The sequence below is a fragment of the Solenopsis invicta genome, chromosome 3, assembly GCF_016802725.1.
Source record: "Solenopsis invicta isolate M01_SB chromosome 3, UNIL_Sinv_3.0, whole genome shotgun sequence".
Classification (NCBI taxonomy): Eukaryota; Metazoa; Arthropoda; class Insecta; order Hymenoptera; family Formicidae; genus Solenopsis; species Solenopsis invicta.
In genome coordinates this window covers 21,617,861-21,633,514 of record NC_052666.1, presented here as the reverse complement: position 1 = coordinate 21,633,514, position 15,654 = coordinate 21,617,861, and the positions used below count along the sequence as shown (strand labels likewise).

General features: G+C 38.4%; 1 protein-coding gene across 1 annotated transcript in view; it reads left to right on the top strand.

The window, feature by feature from the left end:
- LOC105196693 (ephrin-B3) overlaps positions 1 to 15,654 on the top strand; it is a 568,116-nt gene that overhangs the window by 28,582 nt on the left and 523,880 nt on the right. The window lies entirely within an intron of this gene.

The following is a 15,654-nucleotide window of genomic DNA, read 5'->3' as shown; positions in this document are numbered from 1 at the left end:
TACACGTGCGACGCGATACAAACTGGCGAGATTGTACGGTTGTTACAGCGTTAAGTGCGGTTAACCGAACCGATTTTTCCGGTTGCCCCGGCTATTTGTATTAGCTTAGCTAACCAACCATTTCTCTTCTGTTTTCAGGTAAGTGTTACGACTCCAACCGTCGGTCTTCCCAAACCGTCTACCCTCTGTACGAGACGCCTTACCCCTGTGTGCCGCTGCGAGAACCCTTCTCCACCTTCCGGGCCCATACCCTCTTCATTCTTGCCCGTTCTACTCCACCTCCTTTTTCCGGCGTGTATATCTTCCTCTCGGCTTCACCCGGCTGGCCTTACCACCCTCTAGCCTAGCTGCGCTGCTGTTTCTCTCCAGCGCTCTTGAAAGTCTGGCCACAGACGACTGGTAAGTTTACCTTTCAATTAATCGGCCGCCATGGCGAGCATCGGCTAACTGCCAACTATCCGGCCATTATCCACTAGAAGAGTAATTGGGATTAGAAGTTGCGCGCCTTACCAGCTCGCTCCTGTGTAAGCGTGCGGTAGGAAGGACAGAAGTGCGTAGTACGCAATTTTCGGCAAGCACGGCTTTCGAGGGCATTTTCTATCACATGGTGGATGGTAATTGCCTTCGTTGCTGCACCTTAATTTTTACAGCATACGAGAATAACGAACATACGCGTACGTAGCCAAGTTAACGGTGTTAACGAACTTAATGAGGATGCGGTTACGGAATTAAAGGGCCGGCATTACCGATTTTTACACTAAGTTCATTAATGGGCACACGTCACTGTCTATTAGCATAAAAAACAGCGATCACAAAGTTTTCATTGTTCTTACGTTGTCCTATAAAATTTCATGTAGCTTGCTTTGTTTTGCTTATAACGTGTAAAAAGCAATTCATGACGGAATAATAAGAATGTTTAATGCGTTATATAATATTAATAGAAAAATGCATGACATTTTGTTTACGAAGGAAATGTTTTAAATCTCTGCATTCCCCCTTTTCTTATGCAACAGAAAGCATGCCAACAGATTTACAAACAGCGTCAACTATTAAAAATAGAACGAAAAATAGAGCGCTCAAACTGAGAAAAACTTTTGTTCTGATACGATTATCCCTATTATTCGATAGAGATTATATGAAAAACTTTTCTTTTTAAAGTATTTGCAAAAATACTCTACATTTATCAAGAGAGCTTTGCAATATGTTACATATATACGGATTTATATATAGAGATGTGTACGTGTGTGTGCGCGCGCGCGTTTACATATGCATATATTACAAAGTTCTTTCGACGCAGTGTATTTCAACAAATACTTTAAGAAAAAACGAGTTTCACAGGTTCTATCTGAAGAATAATCATAGTGCAAAAGTTTTTTTTTCAGTTCGAGCATTTCATTCTATTTTTAATATTGTTTGCAAATCTATTGCCGTGCTTTCTGTTGCGTAAGGTAAGAGGAATTACGGATATTTAAAACATTTCCTTCGTGAACCAAACTAACGTCGCATATTTCTATTTTTAGAACTCGCTTTTTAAGCTCATTACTTACATGCGCTGCATTCAACAATGTTCATTATAATTCCAGCAACCGCGCGCAATTTCACGTACACTTTCGCACTATCGCGTAAATCCCATTCCGTTTTTCAGCCGCGTCTAACAAGGTTACCCTATCCGCTTCACGTTAAAGGCAAAGTTCCATCGTTACATCCGAATTTAACCGATCTTGGGGCGAACGGAATTTTTCATTTCGCCTAAAGTATTGCGTGCGCACGAGCGGCGTGTAATCAAAAGCGAGTTTAACTCGCTCTTTCATTGGGCCGCGGATATGTCCAAACACTGATTAAGCTTTTTCACTTCTGTTGAGGGGCCTCTTGCGCAGAATCGAGCGTCGATTACGCGATCGATTGGCGCTTGAAAAATAACGGTTAACTGCAGCGCGATTTCGGTTATCTGTTTCTCCAGCGTAACCGACTCCTGATTAATATAATGAGGTGTGCACGGTAGTGAAAATAATAATGAGCGGTATATTTGTCCGCCTGACCGTAATCCCCCGCGCGTTTTGTCCCCCTGGCCCGGTATTACGTTTTCGTTTTGGTCCATCAAGATAAAACGAATCCTACGTTTATATAAAGCACAACCAACGGCACACTAGGCACACTACCATTACAATGCTATCATTGAAAATGACAATTTCATTAGTAATCAAGCTCCACGCGACGGTATTGTTCAAATACAAATAATTATTAGCTTCGTGAACTATACTCCCGCGTCGCATTGCTCTCTCTCTCTCTCTCTCTCTCTCTCGCAGCTTTTTTCTTCCTCTGTATATCTCATCCGTTTTACCTGCTTCCGCTGTATACATTTATATGCATGCGTGCGCGCTCGTTTGACCTACTTTATCGTGGTTGACGACCGTGCTCCAGGTAAAAGACCCAAACTGTAGTTTATTAATTAGCCTCGGCCAATTGAACGTAATTATGTTCCTACGAAATCAGCGAAATCACGTCGAATTCATCATGCAAAAATTATTTACGCTATATTTGAAATATCCAAATATTGCTCGATTAAATTATTCGTGATATACCATTAATTCTCAAATACTCTCTACTATTCCTAGATACATTACTATACTTTATTACATTATACTCTCTACTATTTCTAGATACATGATATTTGAAATCTTTAGATTTTATTGATTTTATCAATTAACATTGATTAGGATGAACATTATTAAATGAAACCAAAAATGATACGTATCTAAAATAACTTAAGTAATTTATCGATACAGTCTTTCGATAGTATCTACAAGAAATTAAGAGCTAACGTGCAAACAAGCAGTTTTAAAGCCCTTGATTGTACGTAATTATCGACATTTGGCAGATGTTTGATGCTGCACTTAAGTAGTCGTTAAGAATTCATTTGGGCTTCGAAGACAGTCGTCCCGACGAATCGATTTGTGCGAGTAACGAAGTGCGGACGAAAAGCGTACGAGATTATCATTTTTAATTACACCTCATTATTGGGGCAATACCCCGCCCCCTTTCGAAATTGTTTCTGATCCCCCTTTAGTTTAGATTCTTGTGCCGCCCCTTCAACTCCGTTATACGTCTCAAGAGCCCTAACTACGATATCAGAATTGCGTTTATACGAGTCTGAAGGGCGGGCATCAGGAGCAGTTTATTAAAACTATATTTTCCATCCGTAATAAAATTTTGCGATAATTAAGACCGGTCAATTACCGGTGGTAATTACTAGGTAGGTAAGCCTCTTCCTTCTGCCTTCTTCACCGTGTACAACCCGTTGTGGTTGGTTACGAGTAATCAATACTGAGAAAAACGATATCGGCGAAAACGGTTGAGCAGCGATACGAGAGATTCCGCGGAAGCTGCACTTAGAAGCTAATAAGATAATCGGAGATAACTAAACTAAAGTCGTCGCTAAAGGATAAAGATCCGCTCTGTCGTCAAAGTGGCGGTAGTTCTGCCGCGATAATTTGTTTTATCATTTTGCTGCAATGGGAGTTTTTGTTTTATTAGAACAAATGACGCATATAAAAGTATTAAATATATTATCTTCATACTCGTATTATATGCGAAATAGTATTTTACATATCACATCAACATATTATCCATTTTTATTTTTAAATTACTACTCCGTGATACTACTATCAACGATGATATTTAAAATTTATTCCGATAGTATAATAAATTAAATTAAAGAAAAATCTTTGCTTGCATGCCAATTATTTTTATCTTGATCTATTTTAATTCATCAATTTTATTCGAGTATATTTTATTTGCTTTAAATTCATGTTTTATTCTTTTATACATTTATTTTTAATTAACTTTTTTTTTAATCTTTTATTTTGACTCGGAAGAATTGTGCACGCTAGATAAAAACTCTAGAGAGAAAGGGGTAACTCCTGCGTTGAGAGAAGTCTACTCCATTATTATCATAATTTTATTCAGAAGTGAAAAATCAGACGCGTGTCCCTGGAAACCGAGGTTGGCCGTCCAACACAATAGGGATCGGCCCTCCATTGTGCATTCACCCCTTCACTCCCCTATCGCCGCTCCGATGCCCACCTATTATCTACACACACGTACACACAGACATTCAAGTACTGACAAATTATTTTATCAGAACCTCCACCGACGAGAGTAAGTGTCGACGGATCGATCTTTTCAATCTTCGTTGCTTATGTAATGCTCCCATGAATGTTGATACATTCTTTTCATTCTCCATGACCCATTCGATACGAAAATAGTTTACTTACGAAAATATCATTATAAATATATACAACGTTATCTAGACGTTGTATCTCAATTTATGTACGTTGAAGAATTATCACTCCAACATTGCAGTCAATGAAAAGTAAGACACGACCGAGAAGAGAATGTATTTGACTGAAAATCGCGGGATTTCTCGACAATTCAAAATAAATACAGAGATATCGAAGATATTGTCGGTCAATAAGATGCAGTGATAGCAGCGGCGTTGACGGCCCGATTTAAAATGGCCAATAAGAGCTCCGGTACGGAGCGAGTGAGAGTCAGTAAGGTAAACGGATATAACGGGTCCCGGGGCAAATTTCATGACTAAAATGCAAATATGATCGAAGGAGACGCCCAGACGGCCTCTGAGGGAAAAAGCTGAAGAAAAAGGTGGGTTTATTCGAGGCTCCACGCCAGCTTTCCTTGCTCCCTCGCCTCTTTCCCTCTTCCTCGTAGACGCGTACACACCATCCCGCCTTCCTTTTCTATTTTCTCTTCCTCTCTCATCTGCGCCGCTATCCTTTCCTAGTCCTCACAGATCCTACCTTAGCCTGCCTGCCCGGGGCATTTACCGCCACTTGATTTGAACCCGATTTACCTCTCCACTTCTAAGACCCTCCGGATATTTGCTTGGCTTGCTCACTCAAATTTCCTTGCCGATGCGTGAACGTCATGGTGCCCTTTTTGAGCACTAGTCTTTTCGAGCTGCGAAATCTTCGTATTTCCTACAAATGTTTCCTGTCTGCCAATTTTGATCGAAAATAAATTTTCTTTTAAAATCTCTTTTCTAAATTGATCAATGCGATTGATCAATGCGTAAAATAATTAAACATAAAACATACGTTAAAAATGTTTTTAAAAATGTGGTAAATTGAAATTGTTTGTATACTTGTATGTATCTTATTTAAAAAAATGTATATTAATTTGTATGTTGATACATTAAAATAATAGTTTATGTAGTTTTTAGTTTAGGCAGGGAGTAATCGGTAGGAAATCCGTTGTAAATAAACACATTGGTTGATAAACAAGGTTGCTACGGAGAAGCTTATAATGTTCATACAGGCTTGTTCCTGCAACTGGTGGCAAGCTATTAAAGCGGCATGACGTGAAAACGTATTTCACGATACAGACGAAAAGTTGACCGACCGCGTAAAAGTGGTTTTCACGAGTAATGAGTTCGGAAAAGTTGTAAATTTCACCCCAGGTACAAACATTATGAAATGGTCTCCTGAGGAAGTTTAAACTATTAACCGACGTGTACAGTGACGTTCAACTAATTTATAGTTTATACGTTTAATAAACTACGACGTTATGCGTCATCTGTTTAATATCACCGAAACTTGTCGCGTCTATTAATGGTAGGACGAAACGAATACGCTCATAACGTAAAAGTTCTGTTACACATATAAAAAATTATTGGCGTTTATCAAGGAAGACAAAATAAAAACACTCTGATGCTATTTTTAAAAAATATATTTAAAATTTACTAACTATAGATATCTCTCTCTTTCTCTCTATTGTTTGATATTGAATTATATTTGAAACTACACTTTGATTTTTATCTGTTTTACACTCGCTTTTGTCTCGTATTTACCGTAGCGTACACTTTTTACATCGAAAAATACTTTCCGATAATCTATTTTTACGAAAATTATTTTAATAGTTTGAATATGTGTTCTCTATATTTATATTATAAAACAATTTTTTCACATAGAAATGATAATAGTTCGGATTTTTATTGTTTTCCCCATATGCATATCATATCTGTAAGAAACATATTCGCATTGGTTGCGAGGAATTCACCAGCTAATCCTATATTTCGCCGAAAGTGCCAACGGAGGGGATCAGATTCTGAGCACCTCGCATGCCTCTCTCATCCCCGAACTATCACGCTGATATATCGGACAAACATGCCCGTAGAAAATCCTCACCGGAGATCCATCCTCGTGTTGCCCTCCTCGCCCTCTGTCAAGCGCCTATCGCGGCGAGACGGACAGGTGGGTGGACGTTGGTATAACCAGGCGCGAAGGGAGTATCTTGAGGCTTAACGTATCCGCGTAATCCCTTCATCCCTTTTCCCATTGCAACCCTCGGACGTTTCCTAGGCGGCTACCATCCAGGAGCAGTTTCGGGATTGCTGGTCGATTAAAGAGTCGTGAACTCGATTCAGTAGTACGTTTCATTTTACCAGTCGTTAATAAATTTCTTATTATTTTTCTTTTGTTTTTATCACTTGTTCTATACCTATGAGCTTTTTGTCAAAAAATGCTGGGGAAAATATTTGAAATAAAAAATAATGATAGAAATATTTATTTAAAGGAAGATATCTATAAAAAATACTATTTGAAACAAGTATTTGCATAGTAAATCTAAAAAAAGCAAATATTTTTTTATAAGTATATCCTTTAAATAAATATTTATACTATTGAATTTATTTCCATTTTTTTCTTTAACTGCTTTTTGGGTTTGGGATTTTGGACGCCAAAGCGCTAGGAACGTTTTTTCATTAAAAATGTTTTATTTTTTCATTATTTGCCCTTGCTTCTAATTATGTTTTAATTTAATAGATATTAAAAATGTTACTTAATTTCTTGCTCATTAACGAGAGAGCTAGATTGGGACATTTAAAGATTACAAGTTTTCGAGTGCAAATTTTAAACGCGATTCTGATGATATAGTACAAAGAATGTTCATCACGCAATCAGTATGATAGTTTAAGAATGAAAGAAAACACGAGGTGTTCGATTATGAGTTTTTCTAAGAAAAAACTGGTATAACCGTAGTACGATTTCGTAGCACTAATGAATTCGCGCGTGCGATATACTGCAGATGTATACCAAACTGTCGCCAGTGCAGACGTCAGTAGATGTCCATTATTCCATTACGGATGACACAGCGATAGCGTGCGTATATGCGCGTCCAAAAACAGTCGACACCGTGGCGAGGCAGTGCGTTTAATACACGATATACCAGATCTAGAGCGAGAGGGTGCGCAACGCATGTAATGGTACGGGCATTGTGGGCCTGATCAATGCACAGATTGATTAATGCCGACCCGTAGCACGCACTCAGGCACAGGTCACTGTATGTCGCATTAACGTATGTGTATGCGTGCATATGTGTGGCGGAAGATACACGTGCACACCGTGGTGTATTCACGGATTCCGGCTATGCTTGCCCGTCCAGTGCCTCGCGCTGTATGCGATTTGGTGAATCGGCGTCGCCGCCGTTTACAAACCCATATTGTCGTTCCATGTTACGAATCTGCACCGACGCCGATCGTTGCCGATGGCCGGATTCCGAAATGACCGCGACTTGGCCCGTGGAGACTACTACATATTGCTCCGCATGCAATTACTTATTTGTATAGTTCGCGATGTTGGTATTTAAGCAGGGACTGCATTTCATGTAATTACATGTATATAACCAATGATCATTAGCGTTTAGCGTTCACCTGACAACGAGTCATAATGATACTTTGATATTATTAATTTAATTATCATTTAATTGATCGTTTAAATGCAAATCTACTAATGTGATATTACGATTATGCAATATTATGCAATATTGCGATGTCTTTATGGTATTGTAAAGGGCAGGCGACTATTTTCATAACGGTAATCCTTTCCAATCTGATACCACCAGTTGATTCCGCATATTCATTTCCTTGCGCAAGCATTGAAGAGAATTCTCTTAACGGTTTTAGGGGCATTTCTCTCGAGCGAATTCTATTATCGCTGTATTTCATTACACTGTAAATTTACTTTAATTAAATGAAGATTACCTTCGTCTCTTGGGGCAATCCGCGCTTAAGGTGAGGTCTTTCGTTTTGTTGGGAAAAAGTTACAAAGGTAGAGAAACAACGACTCAGTTATCTTAATAGACCACGTTACGGCTCTGTTTACGAGAGAATGTTGTCGTCATGCGAAAGGCAAAAGTTATTTTGTCGCTGATATTTTGTTTTATCGCTTCAGTTTTATATCCGACACGAATGTCTGGACGTAAAGCGGAAGTGTTGACCAGAAACGGTAACATTTTCAAAATGGAGTTGCACGTTTTCTTAAAAATCGACCTGAAATTCGTATTAAGCCTGAAAACGTAAATGACATAAAATGAGATTCTTGAAAACCGTTTTGCATAATTTATATCTGTAATATTTGCAAGTCTGTTTGCTGTTTGTATTTTCTCGCGTATTTTTGCTGTTATTAATGCATGAGACATAAAGCTACGCGCACGCGACACTGCATTGTTGGCAACAAAAATAGTTATAAATCGTGACTTGAATCGGACCCCATTGATTCACTGAACGCGCATTTCACGGTGATGCATTCCTGAATTTATTAACGGCATTAGTCTTGCGCGTGTGTCAAGCGCATCAACTGTGGACCATTTGTTATGTCTAATTTGCTGAATAATTCATGGGAGAATTGAGAGTGTAGTTGACAGGGGCGAGTGTTAAAGGAGCACTATGAGTTCTGCATCATGTAAGGTCTTTTATAATGTAGCAGTACTGAAAACCTTGCGGCATTCGCCACGGGTGGTACATATCCCTCGTTCGAATTCAACATGCGTACTAGCCACAGAACAGCGTATCCTTGAAATAGTTATCGATTAATTCGAATATCATTGCACTCGCTTGCAACATATGCGCATTTCTCTTTGAATCGATAATATAGATCCTTTGTTTTATACGTATCGATATTGAACATAATGCAAAAATATAAACAGTGAGTTGATTAAACTATTAGCCTGTAATTCGAGTTCGATTTTATAATTAAAATTTGCTTTGGTGTTTGTTCTCGATACCTGCTAAACATTGTTAACTTCATCAGCGAAATGTAACGTGTCTCATGTGTCTCTTATAATATTCATTAAGCAATGAATAATCTTCCGCATAAATTTTTGCCAATCTATTAATTTGCAAAAGAGAAAATCTAAAAAAGGGTTTTTGTTATTATTTTTCTTCCTTCTATTAGCTTTTTTCGTTCGTAAAATAAATTTATTATTAGAATTGAATATTGAAATTAATAGCTCGGAAAATAATTTGAATCGTATCAAGTTTTGTAATTAGAGATATAATATGTAAAATACTTGACGTGAATTTGTTGAGGTAATTTTGCATTAGTTGGTGTTATATCCTAAGATAGGATCAGATTGCCCCACGAGAGAAACTTTGCGCCACAGGGAAACGACGTTACCAGAATATAGCGTCACGAAGGCCGGATCAAGGGACGTACTTGGGTATCCTGCAGTGTACCGAATTAATGTCATTATTTAAGCTGCATGCGTAGCGGCATGACTTCCGAGGGACACAGGCGGCATTATCATCCTCGTCATTATTTCGACTGTGATTATCATTATGGTGCGATCATGATTTCCTTTTTGTTTATCGCCGTTGCCGTCTCGTTACTTTTGCGTTGCCCACACCGATCATTCCCGCGGCCGTTCTTTTCGCTTTTTCACCGCCCGTTTCCCCTCGCTCTCGGATTACACGGAGCTCGTTTCGCGCTGAGATTGAGCTCCCCGAGGCGAGCTCGTTCGTTTGTCCTTAATAAGGCGTAAGACTGTGCGTCGGGCGGGGAGCACACTCGACCACCGAAACTCATCGGCCATCGCCAGGGTGGTGGGATAATGATCCATTGTCGTCTCTGTTAGACACGTCTTGACTGCTGCAAAAGAGACGCATCGACGATGAACGCGTTTATCTTTGCTTGAAAAGCAAGAATGTCCTATGCGTTGGGTGTCGATCCGCTAATAAAGTTTTCGCGAATAATTCAGCACGAATAGAAGAAGATTGCGATTAAAGTAGCGAGCAACAGGAATGAGAGATTAGTTGAAAATACATTTGAAAAGAGCTTTCTACTCTGGTCGATGGTGACTGATAGCAATTTGAAACTGTTTACCGCGATTCAATTTCATGTAATCGGATTGGATAAGAGGGCCGTCGTCACGTTACATCGCGGCGACGTTTCAATATCGATGCGGAATTACATTCAGAGAAAACGTCCGTCCCGACAGTAATACTTCGCAAGCAAGAGTTATTGGAGATCGTTTCAAGGAGGTATTACGGCATCGGCGCGCATCCCGATACTGTCTCGGCAAAGCCTTCGCATAATGCTCGCAATCTTTCTCGCGGTACTGTAGTGTCGAACTACGTACTTTTACTTTTCCCGGTGTTTGGTATCGTAATTTATGCATTGAATTTCAAACCGAGCAGCGCCTCCATGATGAAATTCAGCCGACACTTCGGCAGGTCGTTAGAATCGATAGCTAACAAGCTTTGGCAAAATGTTTTATCTGCGTCTCGTATTGTAGGAATTTGCAGCAATCTAGCACGGTGCTGGTCCGTCCAACTTTTCGCGAAACGATCGACCATTCCTTTCACGACCTCTCCGGAACTTTCAACGGCAACCAAGTCGTTGAAAGAGGTGCGCCGTTTAATAATGGCGCTCGAAATTGAGGAAGACGGGACAGTTGATTCTTTTCAGGCTTTCTTGTTGTTCCTTTTACACTGACCAACTTCGTGTTTAGACGTAGTAAAGCTGCGAAACTCTGTAAACAACTTTGCGACTACTTCGTTTTCGATGACAATCTCCCGCAAACGATGATTAAAACTGTAAAACCATGATGAAAAATGATGTTCATGCCTTTCGAGATCGGCTGACACACTTTCTGATACGTCACTATTCACTTGTCTTTAACATACTGAAAAATAAGGAAAGGAATTGGAAGAAGGAAGGGAACTATTTTGTATTTATTCTTTCGTTCGATAGTAACCCTTGTTCTATTTTCACTTCTGCCGATCTTATCCTTTTCGCGATGTTCTTTTCCTGCATGACGATAAGGTAAAACGTCCGGAACAGGAGTCTCGATCGTCCTCGACCTCCCGAGGGATGTCTAAAGAATCGTGAAGTTTCGAGCTGAATAAAAAATGGAGGGTGACGTGCTCTCGGGCTAACTCTCGCTCAAATATGCACCCCACGATTCTTCACGGGTCGTCACTACCGCGGGATCTCTTATAATTTTCAAACGAAGGATTAATCGACTGGCAGAAACATTAACTCTCTGAAACCGTCATGCCACACAGTCCTAGCATTAATAATGTATTACTTATCTCTTCCGTCGCGCTTTAAAGGTATAATAAGATAAAATACTCTTACGATCATGTCAGTCTCATGAGAGAAACGATTTTAATCAATTGAGAATAAAAATGAAAAATTGAATGTACTCTTGATAATTACAACCATAAATATTATTATCAAAATTTTATATCAAAAATAATATTCTTAATTTATTTGAGACGTGAAAAAGTTATTTTACAGTTAAGAAATAAATGCATTAATGTAAATATATGCCGTTATTTATTCAAATATTGGAAAATATTGATAATCAATAATTCAATTTTGAACTTGTTCACAATTTTGAGCAAATAATTAAACATATTTTAATTATAATTAGCAATCATAAGAGCAACTTAATTGATCTTTAGTTATAATTACTAATAATTGTTATAATTACTAATAATTAATTATTTTTAAATATAATTTTGCATTATGCGAATTTCATCTCCACATCAGCGTAATCTGATCGTTATATAAAATAATCAAATAATACGCTTAATATATAATTGAATGTAATTCGTATGCCTACAGGCATCCTAAATGAAATAGATAACGCAGATTTATATACACTACGCAGTTGCGTATTGTGTGTTCCCTCGTGTAAATCAATGAAGCACGCTCTGTATGCAGTGAAACGAATGAAAAGGCTGAAGCATATCGATTTTACGTATCTGTATCCATTTAATTTGCAACCCTCCTACGAAGAAGGTCAGATGCGAACGAACGAGCGGGGTGTAAGCATAAGGGGTTGAAATTTGAATTGCAGATGAGTAGTTCGGCCCTATTTCTATTTCGCCGCAGTCTACTTCACTCAAATCAGTTTCACGACGAAATTAGAGCCAGCATTAACTCGCCGATTCGACGCACGGATAAATAACAGAAATAATCAATTCAATTTACGTATTTATTGCGAGCAGGTAGTAGCGTTAATGGTATATTCATAGGGTAATGTTTCGTCAATACTAATGATAAATGGGCAATGAACCCTCTAGGATTATAATGGAGTAATAACTCTTTAACCACAGAACGCAGCCGTTGGTTTACATTGTAACACAAACACAAACTTTTCGTGTATCTCTGGGGAATCGTCGGTGTAGCGTACTCGATAACATCGCGCGATTTTGTTTAGATCACGACCTGAACAGTGTATGTACATGCAAACACGACGTGTATGTACAGACGCAATGTGTTCTATTAAATTCCACTCTGGTTCAAATGTACGATCAAATGTATGATTTATTGCGAGATAATGCTATAATCTACTAACAATTCTGTTTTCCTGAAAATCTGTATCGTAACATTCGAGCAAGTCTGCTATCGGAGTATCGCAGCTTTAACTCCGGCAATTTTTATGTGTAACTTGCGCGAAAATTGTGGTAATTTATTTTATTCTCGACTATTACAGTGAGAAAACGAAAACTACAAACACTTTCGATTTCGTGTGCGTACGAACGAAATGACCGATGGAAAAAGTGAGACGGAAGGAAAGGGAAGAAGCGGGAGAGAAAGAAAGCTCGATAAAATAAAATGATGGGAACAGGTGCCGCGCTCTATGCAAATTTCCACGGCGCACCGATAGAGACATTTCGTCGGCGAGATCCGAGAATTCTGTGAAATCGTTTTCATAAAACTGTCCCGGATTAAGGCTCCCGATCACGTGTGCATTTGCACGTAACGACAACTCTGCTACGAGAACTCGATGAACTCCCTAAACGACGTCAACACGAGTCCCTTCAAAATATCTTTAAATGACCTGTAGATATATGTTTCGTTACACCATTTAACATAAATTTTATGCACATCACGAGTTTGCAATAAATAATTCTTGGAAAAGATTATTGTTAACGTCAAAACCCATTATGATGTGATACGTAATTCCATTATTTTTAATTATTATTTATTACTTATATTCGTAAAATCGTGATAATTATTTGACAGTTATTTAGTTATATTACCGTGAAATACGACTAACATATGCCTGTCAAGTATTTCATTACTTAACTTGAATGCACGCAAAATTAAATACGTCAGAGAAATAATCGTTTAACCTCAATCTCTCTTTTTTTTTTTTTTTTTTACGGGACTTGTCCACGAGATATACGTACAGTCTATCTCATTCGATGATCGTGCTAAACCAAATTGGAAACAGCAAAGCAACATAACTGGTCGCCACGCTGCATATATCTACGTCCTTCCGCTACGTAGCGGAATCCATCAAGGTAGTGAATGGTACCTCGTAAAATGCCCTTTTTTACGCGCAACTAAAGGGCACGGTATGTGCATAGGTGCGCGTTCGCTACTACATGTCAAGGAAAAAAATAATAAAAATAAGAGCGATAACGCGGCGGGTATGGATCGAAGCGCCGACGACGAATAAATGCGCGCATGTGCGACTTTGGACTTTCTGAAACTTATGTTCTGTTGCGGCGCATTCGTTGCGAACACAAGATATACTTCGTCTTTTACTTTTTCATGTTTATGATTCACTGTCGCGCGAGTCCCTATAAGACTTTTCATACCTCTCTAAAATGATATTCTTGAAAGATCACAGGTACGGTGGCTTTATTACGAAATTGTATTTGTCTTACAATAAAAAAACGAAAAAAGAGGGAAAAACGAAAGAATGTTTTTATGCGTACACGCACATAAGATATTTTTTGTAGCTCGATCATTTAGAGATTATCGACATTTTTTGTTAATGGAACGGTCTATCCTTATTAATTTAGTAAGTAATATGTTAAATTTGAAGTGATCTTTAGATGATTTCAAATATAAAACAATCATATATAAAGATTTTTTAAAATTATCTTAAAGTCAATGTATTTTATATAATTACATTTTTTTTAACTACATTATTGCGTTAATGAAAATATGTCAATCCATCCATACAGAAATGATGATCTCGAAATATCGTAAAATAATAAACATGAATAAACAAGCTGCCTATATATAAAATATTTGCCATTTTGAAATGCGATTTTTCTTTTTGGTATTTTTTTGCACCATTAAAAACAACAGACATATTTTAAATAATCGAGTTGCAGGAAACAACTTGTATACAAAATGATTATTTTTGATATATTTTGACGCTCTAATTAATTTAAATTTTGTAAAGATGAAAGCACAAGGTATTAGGATCGGTATAACAATAAGAAATAGATACAAAGGGAGTAGAAAAAAAAAACGCATAAAATCGAAGACGAGTTTGCATTTCTAGTATAGAATAGTGCTGATAAAGACTCGACACGTAACCAAACTCAGGGGATGTTTTTCTTATCCATCGAAAGTCACGACGCAGCGAGGACGGAAAGAGCTGATGCGGCTTGGCAACTGCGGCAAGACGGAGAAAAGTAAAGCGTGGCACTCTAGATATCGAGTAAATTTAAATTTTAAATAGCGATGTTTACCAGGGTTGCCAATTCAACCAGATACCGGATTAGCCTTTTCTTAAGCTAGTGCCACTACATTTCCTCCTTTAAAATGCTGCGAATAGTAATACCTGAGTACTCGCGTATGACTAAAATTATTTTTTTTTAAATATTATAACGTTACTTTATTTGTTTGTGATCTTTCATCAACGGGGAGAAACTCACGTTTCGCAAAGCGATAGACTAATACGAGCGAACTACCGAAGAAAAGCATCAATCTAAATTCGCTCCTTTCTTTGTCGTAATGGGAATCCGCAGCATCACGTAATCGGCATCAATAGGCAGAGCAAGCACGATCTGACCACGGATTAGAAAACTGACGAAGACAGAGACAAATATCGCATCCTTTCCGCTTTGGATATAGAGATTCGGCGCACGTACTCACCACAACAAATTGTCGATGCGTTCGTTGTATTATTGTAGCTGCGCAAGTGATGGAATCGTAGGAAGGATAGCCAGAATCTTTTGTAGTTTCATTGGTGTGCAGATATTTCGTATGTGTGCGACGCAGAGAGTATCATTGTGAGTAGATTGGCTATCTATACAGCTGTTTAGATGCGCGCACGTGCGTAGATCTGTGTGTGTGTGTGTGTGTGTGTATGTACATAGGTGAAAGGGATGGGATAAGCTACAAACAGAATCTAGGCGTTCTCAAATCAAGCAGATAGCGCGCAACATGCCCTCCAGGCTTGTTAAAGAGGCAGAGCTTTGGCAGTAGTAGAAAAAGGCAGATATATAGAGAGAGAGATAGAGGAATTGGCTACTGGAACGCTCGTTACTACAACGCGATTGCCTGCTCTGCGTCATTTAGCTAATCATTGAATTTCAGTTCC